The following is a 13,450-nucleotide window of genomic DNA, read 5'->3' on the forward strand; positions in this document are numbered from 1 at the left end:
ATATTTTTTTGGCCTGGAGGGCAAAGGTGGCTAAGAATCTAGGGGTTCCTAGAGTTGTTTTGTTGACTTCTTCTATTAACTTCTTACCTAGGTAGGTATAATGGTGTTGTTTGTATTATTTCTTTGATGTAATTAGTAATCTTGTTAGATTGGGAGCTTAATGTTCTGAGGAGGAAACAAGCTCTAAATCTTTCAAGTGACAAAATCATTGTCTTCTTTTTCAAGTCTCTACTACTATTGCCCATGGATTACGAAATCAAGAAACTCTTATAGCGTGCACAAATTTGGCTTGGCCTTATGACCCTTTCCATGTTCCTAAGGATGTTAAGATGTATTTCTACTGCTCCAACTCCAACTTCTATTGCATTTTTTTCTTCAAAGATCAAACATTTTTCTAGGTGTTTGTGTTGTGAAAACTTATGTTGCTTGGACTCCATCTTTTGTTGTTTCTTTAGCCTCCGAGGTATGAGCCTCAGATGTAGGTATTATTGAAGGTGAATTTTTTAAGTATTCATTTTTTAAAGTTTTCCAGTTGTGCTGAAATAGGATTCCAGGGTTTATAATTGTTGTACTTAATAGGATTGTTGGATTTATAAAGGCCCATTTTTTAAGTTTTCCAAATTTGCAACCTTTTATATGGGCAAGAATTCTCCTAATCGCACAATGTGTGTGTGTGTGTGTGTGTGTGTGTGTGTGTGTGTGTGTGAAGGCCAATGGTCATAATATCTTTTTCCCTCTAATTATGTATCTCTTGGTTTTACGAGACTTTTTATTATGTAATATAATTGGATCCTTTATATATGCTACTCCTGCATCATTTGTAATTATCTTTTTATAATCAATACAATACTCTACTCACTCTGGACGTAGCCACATTTGTGGTGAACCAAGATAAATCTAGTGTCATATTTTCTCTTGTTTAATTTGTTTATTCATTTGTTGCTTTCATTTTTGCAATCAATCCTTTCAATGTGGGCACCCTACAACTAAGCATGAGTGTAAATATTGTCAAACAACTTGATTTTAGTGTATGTAGAGTTGTTGACATACTTTATTTTCTGGGTGAGGGTTTTTCTATTAGAAAAATCAAGAAGAATGATTTATTCACGAAATCACCCTTGTACACCAGCTCTTAGTTGCTACAACAGAGAGCTAATCTCATTTTTGTGCCTTGGGAGGTTCAATCATTGGAGCATTGATGGCATTTCTAGATTTCATGATACTACACATATGCTCTCGCTTATGGTTGTGGAAATTTGCTTCCAGTAATGTCATTGATTGTCCTACTGTGGAAACTATAGTTTTAGATCTAATTAGTTATGTAATACATAACATTTTATTATGTTTGAATTATTTTAGAGTGTGAATGTTCAATTTTTTATAATATCATACTATGTTATGTATCATGTCATGAATTGGGAACTTTCAAAAACCTTATACCACTAAGTGGAATAAACATTGAATGATTCAAGCTTCCTCTTTTAATAGCAAGCAACTTTTCATTTATCATTGTTTTTCAGCCCTTTGTTTCAGTAAAACTACAAAAATAAATAAAAATAGAGTGTTGTATGTTACAAACATGGACAAAATTGCATCAGTTCAAAATAGAAGTAATTTTTTTATGATTATGCAAGACAGTTACATTCACAAGGACAAAGGCATGTCCATCCACTCCAAAGCAATTATTTAATTAGAACAACTGATCTTGGTAATAAACTAGTTTAAAAATAATTTGTAGAGTAATCAAATTCATTGTGGATTTGTTCTTGTAGCCAAAGCCAACATTTAACACAAATTCATAGTACACTATGAAGATTGAACTCTTTTCCTTTGGCAAGCAAGGAAGGCATAATACTCACAAGTATTACCATATATAAAAACCTCTCAAATTGGGATTTATTTCCTATGTTCTAAGGACCACTGGATAATAGCAATGTTGTGCCTTCAATCTCCTCTTCCTCCTCATAGATGGTATGAAGTTTATAAAGCTCTATCTTCAATGGCCTCTTCATTGCTAAAGCCATTTCCGAACCTACAAAGTCCAATGCCATGATATAATTGTAGAATTAGCAAAATAATGTTCAATTAGATGCCTCTTACACGACAAGTAGAGTAGAGTTGATTGATTAAAGATAGAATAAGAGAATGTATTTATCTACACACCTTTGACAAACATGGGTAAAGTACAAAGTCAAATTGGCATTGGCTCAATATTATCCTTAACAACTTGAGCTTTAAGTTGCACTTGATTTTAAAAAGAAAACAATGATTAACTTCTAGTTGCATTTCATCTCTCCACAATGTATCAAATTCAAGTGTATGGTTACCTGTAATGTAAACCATGCTACATTATTATTATTTAACTTGTTCTTAGTTATAAAAAATAAATTTTCTTTTTTCTTTTATAAAATAAATGTCTATATTAATTTTACTAATATATTTTTTATTGGTTAAATTAAACATTTCATTTCTGTTGGTGGAGGAAGCACCATTTAATATTTACCTACTAATGGCTTACTGTATTTTCTTTTTGGCATGCACAACTCAGAGTTGGAGCCTTTGTTGATGCTCATCTTTCAAATACAGATTACTTTAAAATTTAAATTCAAGCAGTGGGCCATAGATTAGAACTAAAGAACAATAATTTCCATGATAGTCACCATTTTTACGCTCTCCTATTTCTTCTACTCAATTAAATTGCTTCATGCAAAATGTGGAAAAAATAGACTTATCATAGAAGAGTAAGTTTAATCAAAGTTGATGTGATTGTGATTCAATGGATTTGTATGTAACATTCTTTTTCAGACATTTGCATGCCTTGTTCTTAAAAGTGGATCAAGTTCTATCATAAGACGAGTGCAAAAGCTCTGAAAGAAGAAAAGGGTAAATAAGGCCAATGGGAAGCTTAATAATCACATTCCACCCAAATTTACCTAGCTACAGGCAAAAAGCATCAATAAAGATATATAGCTAGAGAAGAGGAAATGATCCAACTATCCCATGATATTAAAAATTAGGTGAGTAGAGGAGTAGAAATGCATAAAGCCAACTGGGCAAGAAATGACCCATTAGTTAATGCCTCTCTGAAAGAAAATGCAAAAGAATGAGATTAAATGACTTATTTCAAAGTTTTTATGGTTACGGTTTTTATCCAAGGCTTGGGTGGGAGCCCTTCCGCTTTCACCAAAGATAGATAAATCAATATAATTAAATTGTTTAGTTAATTGACCAATCATTATTCAGAATTAAAAAATTGATTAAATTTTGTATAGTTATATTTCTTTTCTTATTTTGAAATATTATAAAACTATCATTTATTTATCATCTATTTCAGCCACGGTAAAGAGAAACTTCTTTTAAATTGTCTCATATCATATCATTAATATAAAGTAAGAATATAGTACACATGTATGTAAACCAATAATAAATGTTGAATAAATAAGCCCCAACTTTTGCCATCAAAGTTTATTTAAACAATGAACAAACACCAAAAAAATGTGAATGTAATAGGGAAATGGCTATCTAGCCTCATGATGTGGTAATGTTCAAATCACTCTCATACACCATTAGTTGTTTATTAGAAAAACTAAGGGATCAATAGTCATTTCCTCATAATGAGCTACCCAAAGCTTGAAAAATATTAAAATGTAAAACAAATGATATAAGGTCATTCTATAGTATACATTGATTCATAATATATTTGAAAATATATATATTTCAATGTATAACTATCATTAAATTTAGGTGGTTATCCAACCCAATGGACATACTCATTGCCACCAAGGCATGTGCAATTACAATTTTGAATATATTTTATTGTGGGTATGATTTTAATTTTTTTTAAAGTAATTGTTAATTTAATTATACTTATTATTTAATTTTATAATATTTTTTATATTTAATATTGAATTATCTTTCTTAATGTTTTATATATTAATTATATTTTAAAGTGCATATTTCTTAATATTTAAATTTAGTAAATTAAATATTACTTTTAATTGATTTTATTTTATTTTCCAATTGAAATTTAGATTTAAAATTTGTTCATTTTTCAATCCATCATCCCTTATATTTTTTATATTTATCCATCTATCTCCTTACTATCCATGTCTCCTTGTACATTGAGTCATTGATCTACAATATTCCAAATTTTATGATCTCATTTCATCACTCCACTAAAACAAGATTGGTAACCTGCCCCTAAATCTGTTCAGTGTTTGGAAATAGCATTCTTGAACAAATTTCCTAAGGTAAACTTATGTTCTTCTTATGTTCCTATATATTATTTAGTATGCTCTCTCATTGAGATTTGGTTGTTTTCCTGCAAAATTATCCTGAAGAAAGAGAATTAAACTTATGTTCTTCATATGTTCCCATACATTAATACTTGTAATTGTTTGAACAATCTAATAGTGATGTTCTTATATTTAAGACCTAGTGAATGTAACCTCAAAATATCAATGTTTTTTCCTTACTGTGATATATAAATTTCTTGATTCTCATAAGTTGACTAAGCTATGTAATGTCCCCACTAGCTAGGACAAGAATACCTACAAAACCAATGTTAGAATGTATACAAGAATTAAATATATTTCACTATTCTACCATATATCCTAACCCAACCTTAAAGACATTTCCACATCTGGAGCAATAACCCTCTTGAGGATCCTTAGATCCCCAGTTACTTCTTTGGCTTCTATGAAGTGCTCCCTTTAAGGTCCTTCCTAGAAGAGACATTCTCTATACAAGGCCCTTAACACATATGTATATGTTAACATCTACGGAATATTCCAACCTTATAAGTATATTAAGATTGCTCTCTTCCCAAAAGGACTCTCTTGATCTTAAGCTATTAACCATATTAAGATCACTCACTTCCCTAAAAAGGGACTTTATTTATCTTAAACCATTAGCCATTACTTTATTTGTGTTATCCATTTAGAATTGCATCTTTACATATACATATGTATATGCATAAATTATCCACAAGTATGATTCATTAATATAAATAAATCCATAAACATAATTAAATAAATATAATCCATTAACATACATTTCTTACCTTCCTCTTTGCTTGGTCAATGTAGCTCCATCCTTAGTTGGCCCTTCAATAGATTATTCCTCCTAGATTATCTCGACTCTATTTTTACTTTCTAAAATTATTCATTTTCTTATTATAAGGAAATGATAAAATATACATTTTTGTTTCTTCTTTTCCAAGATTCACAACCTTTCATAATACAAATCCTTTGAAAATTCACAACACTTAATAGTTATAATTCTTTCAAAAAGTCACAACACTTCATAACTAAAATCCTTTGGAAAAGTCTCGATACTTTATAATTATAATATTTTTTAAGAGTCACAATTATTCATAATTATGACCTTTTGAAGGTTCACATCCTTTCAATATCATTAATACATTTTCAAAAAGTCACTTCCTTATTTTCTTCATATTACTTTCCTCTTCCATTTTTCATTTTTGAACTCCTATGTTCTCCTTTTCTTTTTCCTTTCTTTAAAATAAACTCTACTCCTTTTTATATCTTAATTTTATGGAGTTGTGTCTATTTGTTATATATATATATATATATATATATGTTGACTTTTCATTAGATTTAGTTAATTTATATTATTCTATATTATATTATTTACTTACTTACTTATTTGTGTTTATTATTATTTATTATTAAATTCTATTTAGAAAGCTAACATACTTTCTATGATATTATCTCTTGTATTTAATTTAATTTTTTATTTATTTATTATATTTTTATTATTTCAAATTATTTAAAATATCATATTAAATATTATTTCATTCATAATATCAATTAAATAATTATTATTTCATATTTTTTATATTTTAGTATTAGTTTTAATATAACTTTATTACCATTATTTATTTAATAACATTGTATTATCTAATTATTCTTAAAATTCTATCTCAAAATGGGGATATGAAAAGCTTCAATGTAAGAATATTATTTGATTTGCATATTTCAAATTTCTATTGTGTTTATTTATGAAGTGAAAGTCACTGCACACATTGGCTCAAATCCTACCCCAAAAATCATTGTGTTAAAGGTAGGAACTTTGGCGCTTGTGCCCCTTGTTCAATAAGTTATGATGGATGTGATTAAATATGAATATTGTGCAAATTTTAGATATAAATTAGTTTTTATGTTTTGAATATATGCACGATGAAGTCGTATTTGTAATTTATTTCAATTAGTATCATGTAGTTTTGTACGTGTCATCTTATATTTTGTACATGTAGGTCTAATTTGAATATTATATGGTTTGAGGGACAATATTACAAAGAAAATTTTGTATATTTTACGCACGGAGAAAGAAATTGGAGATTGGAGAAATTTGTGAATTGTTTTCTTCAAATAACCAATATGTAAGGTTTAAACTTCATATGATAAGAGTTATTTTTCTAATCAAATTCTTTGTTAGATGTCATGATAAAAGGAAGGAATGAAATAAAATTATATTGGTTAATTTTGCATGACAGTGAGAATGCTAATAAGATTTGACTATGTTATTCATCATTGAATTTATACCACAATTAAGTATTCTAGTTGAAACAATTATGTGCATATCAAACTAAGATTGATAGACTTGATATTTTAATGATTTTGAAAAGAAGTTCCTAGGTTATTCTATAATTAGAGCATAAGTGGATGTTTAAGTTGTGTTATTTGATTAAGGTGTACTATTTGATTGTAGAGATAGGAATGATAATACGTATCCTCTACATATGATTAGAATGACAGTTTCGATCTTATGTACTTGTATGGTTAATATCATTATGTTTACATGAATTCTTTTGGTTATTAATTAATATGTTTAGCTGGTGGATTTTGTTGGTGGTTGACATATTTTCACTCATGTTTTAACCCTTTGGTATGGTTACTCTTTCTTAATCATTGTGGACATGTGAAGAGATTATTGAAGGAAAAATGTGATGATGTTTTGGTATCAATATGTTGTCATAACATGCAAAAGGAATAAGATTGTGTAGGTGATTAATGATTGATAATATGGTCTACTATAAATTTGCACTTACTTGATGTTGATGTTTTCATATTTTTCTAGGTGATCTAACTAGAGTATGATGTGATTTAAATCCTATAAATTCTTTCTCTCAGCATTCTTTATCTATGGGTTGTTGATACATTGTTGGATGTCAACCCTCTTTTGTTTTATTGATGTGTGTATTGAAGATTGGAGTTGGAAATGACTGATGGTGTGACTACTTATATCTAGTGATAAAGATGATATCATGATGATACCACATTAATATGAGGATTAGAAGCATGACATTGGTGTTGATGGTTATTGAATAGTGTAAGTTGTTGTAGCATCTCTCATATTGCTCCTAATTAAGAAATTATTTCTACAAAGATGTTTTGGTCATTATAGGATGTTGGAGTGTGAAAATGCAAAAAAGAGCTTTGTTAGCTATCTACAAGAATGGTATGCTTCTCCACATTTGATGAATTGGTATTTCAATTTGGAACATAGATTATATGTTTTGTGGACACTACACTTCTAATTTTTTGGGTCCTTGGTGTTGTAGTAGATTCCTTTGGTATGTTAGGAATAATTTCCAAAAATGTGGTAGAGATGATGTTACAATGATGTCATATTAAGATTAGGATTATACATATGACATTTCCGTTGATGGTTATGTGATGTAATAGTTTGTTGTAGTATCTCTCATGTTGCTTCTAATGAAGAAATTATTTATGCAAAGATGTTTTGGTCTTTATAGGATGTTGGAGTGTGAAAATGCAAAAAAAAAGGCTCTTCTGGCTACCCAAAGGAATGTTATGTTTCATTGACATTAATGAATTAATATTGTAGTTTGGAACATAGATTGTATGTTTTGTGGACACTACACTTCTAATTTTTTAGGCCTCTAGTGTCGCAATAGATTGCTTTGGCGTGTTGTATGTAACGCCCTGCTAGGGAACCCAAAAGAAATCAACCTATAGTTTCACTAAGTTTGTCAAGCATTTTTTTTGAAAGATAATAGCTTAACAACAATAAATATAATATAGCAAAAGCATTAACATTCACATACACATATACCAAAAAATAGATTACATCTCTTAGGGTTCCATGACGTTGAATCAAATTTATGTTTAATTAATATTAAAACCAATATATAGCACATCCACATTAAAGAATAATTACAAGTACAAATCCATTTAAATAATATACAATTATATGATGTCACTTGGCAATAAATTGAATGCACAATCATCCACTATACAAGTCACAAGGTATGAGAGGTTGAAATAACATACATCATGAAATAGATTACATCTTCTTGTAAGATCTATGAAATCAAATACAATACACTTAGAATATAACCATCCATCATAGAAATACAAGATCAGATAAAAAAGAACATATGAACAAGATCACAGTTGTTGGATAACATTGCTAAATTGAAATAACATAAAAGAAGCAAGGGACTATAGGGAATGGGCGCTCTCTCTATTTTTGAATTAGCTAGTTCGTAGGAAGGCAGGAAACTGGTTGGGGAAAATCTGGCAGGCAGTACTGATCCTAGAGGGACTACAGGGGGATCTGAGAAGAATCTGCTGAAGAATGATGAGACAGAAAGTAGACTTTTGGCTGATGTGGACAATGGAAAGTCTAGGTGTGAATCAAACACAAGTTGTGGGGTTCGTGATCCTCCTTTGGATTCCTCTTCTGCATTTCATGCACCGGGGAAGGTTTTTGAGAAGGAGAAAAACCCTTTGGTTAATGTTGAGACCAATAAGGATAAGCTTTATGAAGGGTCTAGGGGTGGATTTTTAGAGCAAAGGTCTTAGTCTTCCCTTTTGGGCAAGAAACCTAACGGTAAATCTTCTTTTCCACTGGTGACTACTAAATCTTGTTGGGAGAAAGGTGAGTTTCAATTCTTTATCCCGGATCCTTTAGTTGATTTCTTTGTGTCTTCCATGGATTTCACCCTAGTGGGAAAATTTTTAAGGGCTAGACTAGATTTAGAGTCTCTAAGGAAAATGGTCAAATAGAAATGGGTTATTCTTGAAGATGTGGATATTGCCCCCATGTCGAATGGTTTTTTCTCATTTATTTTCAGCTGTAAGGAAGACATGAATCTGGTTCTCTGTGGAGGAATGTGGTCTTTTGGAAAAAGCTCTCTCACTATTAAAAAATGGGAGCCAAATATGGATTTATCAGACACTTTTTTCTTAACCACCCTGATTTGGGCTAGACTCCCTAGCCTCCCTTTAGAGTTTTGGCATGAGGACATTTTTAAAGGTATTGCTAGTTCATTTGGCAAATTGGTGGCCTTGGATAATGCTACGGATGCAAAAACTAAACTTCAAAGTCCTAGACTTTATGTTAAGGTGGAAGACCTGAATTGGCTTCCAGAAAAGGTGGAATTAATCTCTAAGCTTGGAAAAAAAACATAGGAAATTATTTTTGAAGATCTTCCTAATTTATGTTATGCATGTAAGAAAGAGGGTCATTTGGTTAGAAATTGTCCCAATAAAAGTAAAAATCATCCAACCTCGAAAAATGAGGTGAAGAAGGCCAAAGTTCAGCAGAAAAAAGTGTGGAAACTCAAAGTTACTAATCTGAAAGAGCAAATGGAAACTATGGATTCAAAAGCTCAACTTGCAGAGGTGGATAAAGAGTTTGAGAATATCCATGAGGAAGGGAAAAAACCTGTGATGGATTCTAAGAATGAAAATACTGAAATAGAAGACAATGGATCTAAGTTTGAATCTGCAATGCCTAAAAAAAGTATAGATGAATTGGTAGATTTAACGAAGAAAATTGTTATTTATCAAAAGATGGAAGATAGACGGGGAGATCTAGATGAGAAGAACATGCTTGAGGAAGGGGAAATCCTTGCTGAATCTGGAGCCCAATTAGAGGAGACAGACTTGCATAATACTCAGTCCAGGGAGATCCAGGCCTTTGATCCTTTGGGCTCTCTAGATGATACTGTTCCTTTTAGGAATGATCTTCAGAACATCAAAGTTCTAAAGGAGGATGGAGAAGACACAAAGCATAAACCAAATCAAAGGAAAAAGGCTGAAAAAAAGTGTAATACAACTTCCAAGGTGGTAGAGACTAGAAGCAGCAAAATAGAGCAGCAAGTCAAGGTGAAACCACATGTTCCTACCCCAAAAAAATCTGGAAGAAGAGTGGATTAGAAAAATAAGGTAAAACCAAATGTTGGTTCCCCAAACAAACTTGGGAGAAGGTCCTCTAGGAAAACCAGAGAATTAGAGAGTATGCAGAATATTGCTAATGGAAGATAAGCAACTATTCTGGATTTCACCCCTAAAAAATAGTAATGAAAATTATATCTTGGAATATTAGGGGTTTGAACAGCATTCATAAACTTGATGTGGTTAGGAATTTTTTTAGAGAACAGAAGCCAGATTTTCTTTTGTTGCAAGAAACAAAAATGGATAAAGAGAAATCTAAGCAGATTAAAGCCTTTAAAAATTATTCAATAAATGCTAGTAGTTCAGAAGGTGCTTCAGGAGGAACTTTAATGCTATGGAAGAAGAATTGTTACTCTGGTACTATTCTAATTGCTAGTAAATATTTAATGGTTGCCAAAATTACTACCAATGATCATAAGGAGGATTGGTATATTGTTAATATATATGCTCCCAACAATAAGAACCTTAGGAAAAAGGTCTAGGATTCTATCTCCAATATAAAAAGCAAGGATTATTCTAGTCAATTGATCATTATGGGGGACTTTAATGTTCCTCTCTACGATCATGAAAAAAAAGGAGGAAATATGACCCAATTGGAAGGGAGAATGGATCTTATGGAGTTTATAAACAAGGAGGGTTTAATGGATATGGATCTCCATGGTATCCAGTTTTCTTGGAGTAACAAGAGAGTTGGTACTAAATGTATCCAAGCAAGACTGGACCGTGCTCTTATTTCCCCTTACTAGACTAAAGATTTTATTTGCAAGCTGGAAGCCTACTAGAAAATAGGTTCGGATCATTTTCCTCTCATCTTTACTGCTACAAAGATAAATTTAAAGAAGAACTTTCCTTTTAGATTTGAAAAAATGTGGATACAACATCCATAGTTTGAAATTAAAATGGTTGAATGGTGGAGTATAGATATTGAAGGTACTGCTCTCTTTAAAGTAGCTTCAAAGCTCAAAAATGTTTAAAAAGAAGTTAAAATTTGGAACAAAAATTGCTTTGGCAATATTTTTTAGAAAAAAGTCGCTATCAAGGAGGATATCCAAAAATCTCAGGACAAAATTCAGAAGGAAGGATACAATCCTAACCTCATTATGGAAGAAAATGAAAAGTTGGCCCAATATCACGACATCATTACTAAAGAAGAAATCTACTGGAGACAAAGGTCAAGATTGGTCTGGTTGAGTCAAGAAGACAAAAATACCAAATTTTTTCATCTCTCAACTCTTAAATACAGAACCAAACCCCACATTTCACACCTTAAAAAGGGAGACGTGAAGATTGCTAAGGAAAAGGACATAATGGAAGAAATGGTTGCCTTTTTCTCTTCCTTAATGACTGTTGATCCTAATATTAATTTGGATAATCAGGCTGATTTTCTTAGATTAATCCCTCCTCTAGTTTCGACGGAATAGAATAAAATTTTAAGCTCAATTCCTAAGGATGAAGAAATTTTCAAAGCTGTTTGCTCCCTTGGAGGTGATAAAGCACCTAGTCTAGATGGTTTTCCTATGTTTTTCTTTTAGAAATTTTGGAAACTAGTTGGAAAAGATGTTTGTGATGCTGCTAAGGAATTTTATGGAGAAAAACATATGCTAAAGGAGATTAATTTTACTTTCCTCTGTTTGATTCCTAAAAAAATTGGAGCTGATTCTCCTAATCAATTTAGACCGATCAGCCTATGTAATTCCTTCTATAAGATTATATCCAAAGTTCTAACTTCAAGATTACTTCTGGTGATTCCTTAAATTATTGCTGATCAACAAAATCGCTTCATCCCAGGTAGACAAATTCTTAACTTTGTTATCTCTACCCATGAGAATATTCATTCCTTATCCTATTCTAATAACCAGGGGTTCATTATGAAAGTGGACATTGCTAAGGCCTATGATAGAGTTCAATGGTCTTTCCTTTCTAAGATTTTATATGCTTTTGGTTTTGACCATAAGGTTGTTGGAGTTATCTATCTGTTGATTTCTACCTCCTCTATAGTTGTTCCGGTCAATGGTAGTTCTTCTCATTTTTTTAATCCTTCCCGAGTTCTGAGACAAGGAGACCCTTTATCCCCCATCCTTTTTGTAATTATGGCTGACTGTCTTGGGAGATACATAAGGGACTTGGTCCAAAAAGGTATTATTAAAGGTCTGCAACCTTCTTCCTGACCTCTCATTTGTTCTCATGGTCAGTTTGTTGATGATACCATCTTTATGGGTAAATCTGAAGTCAAGGAAGCCAGGAATTTGAAGCAAGCTATTAATCTATATTCTTCTACCTTGGGTCAATTGGTTAATTGGAATAAAAGTGCAGTATTTTTTATCAATACCCCCATTCCAAGACAAAAAAAAATTGCTAATATCCTTGGGTGTTCTATTGGATCTTTCCCTTCCACTTATTTAGGTCTACCGCTTGGCTTGAAGATCCCTGATTCCTTCTAGGAAGATCTCATTAATAAGTTCCATCAAAAATTGGTGGGCTGGAAAGGTAATATTTTAAGTCAAGCAGGTAAGTTAACTCTCCTCAAACCTTGTCTTCAAAGCATACCTACTTATGCTTTAAGCCTCTTTAGAATTCCAATGAAATTTGCTAATTCTATTGAAAAAATCCAAAGGAATTTATTATGGACTGGCACTGAGGAAAAAAAGAGAATATCTTTAATTGCCTAGGACCAAATTTGTAAACCTATCAATGAAGGTGGATTGGGAATCAAGAAAATAAGAAGTATGAATAAAGCCCTTTTGGCCAAACAAGGTTGGAGAACTTATCATGATGACAAAGAATGGAGTGCTATTTGGAAACATAAGTACCTCTCCAATGTGAATTCTTTGGCTAATTTCCTTTCTTCTCCTGATGTTCTTTATCCTTCTACAATATGGGAAGTTGTTCAGGGGACAAAGAATACTCTTGGAAAAGGATGTTCCTGGAAAATTGGAAATGGGAAAAAGGTGAGATTTTGGGAAGACATCTGGTTATTGGATCATCCCCTACTTGATGATTTTCAAGATAATGATCAAGTTGAGATATATAAGCAGTGATATGGCACTTTTGTGAGTCAGTATTAGCATAATAATTCCTAGGTGAAATTGACAGATATTGATCAAGGATTCAATAACATACAATTGAGTTTGAATGCTTTCTCTCTTTATCCTACTTATGAGGATAAAATGATATGGAATGCTAACCCAAGTGGCCAATTTAAAGTTTCTACTCTCTTTGTG

This window comes from Cupressus sempervirens, chromosome 4 (genome assembly GCF_028749045.1).
Source record: "Cupressus sempervirens isolate cs-2001-9-10 chromosome 4, ASM2874904v1, whole genome shotgun sequence".
Taxonomy (NCBI): domain Eukaryota; kingdom Viridiplantae; phylum Streptophyta; class Pinopsida; order Cupressales; family Cupressaceae; genus Cupressus; species Cupressus sempervirens.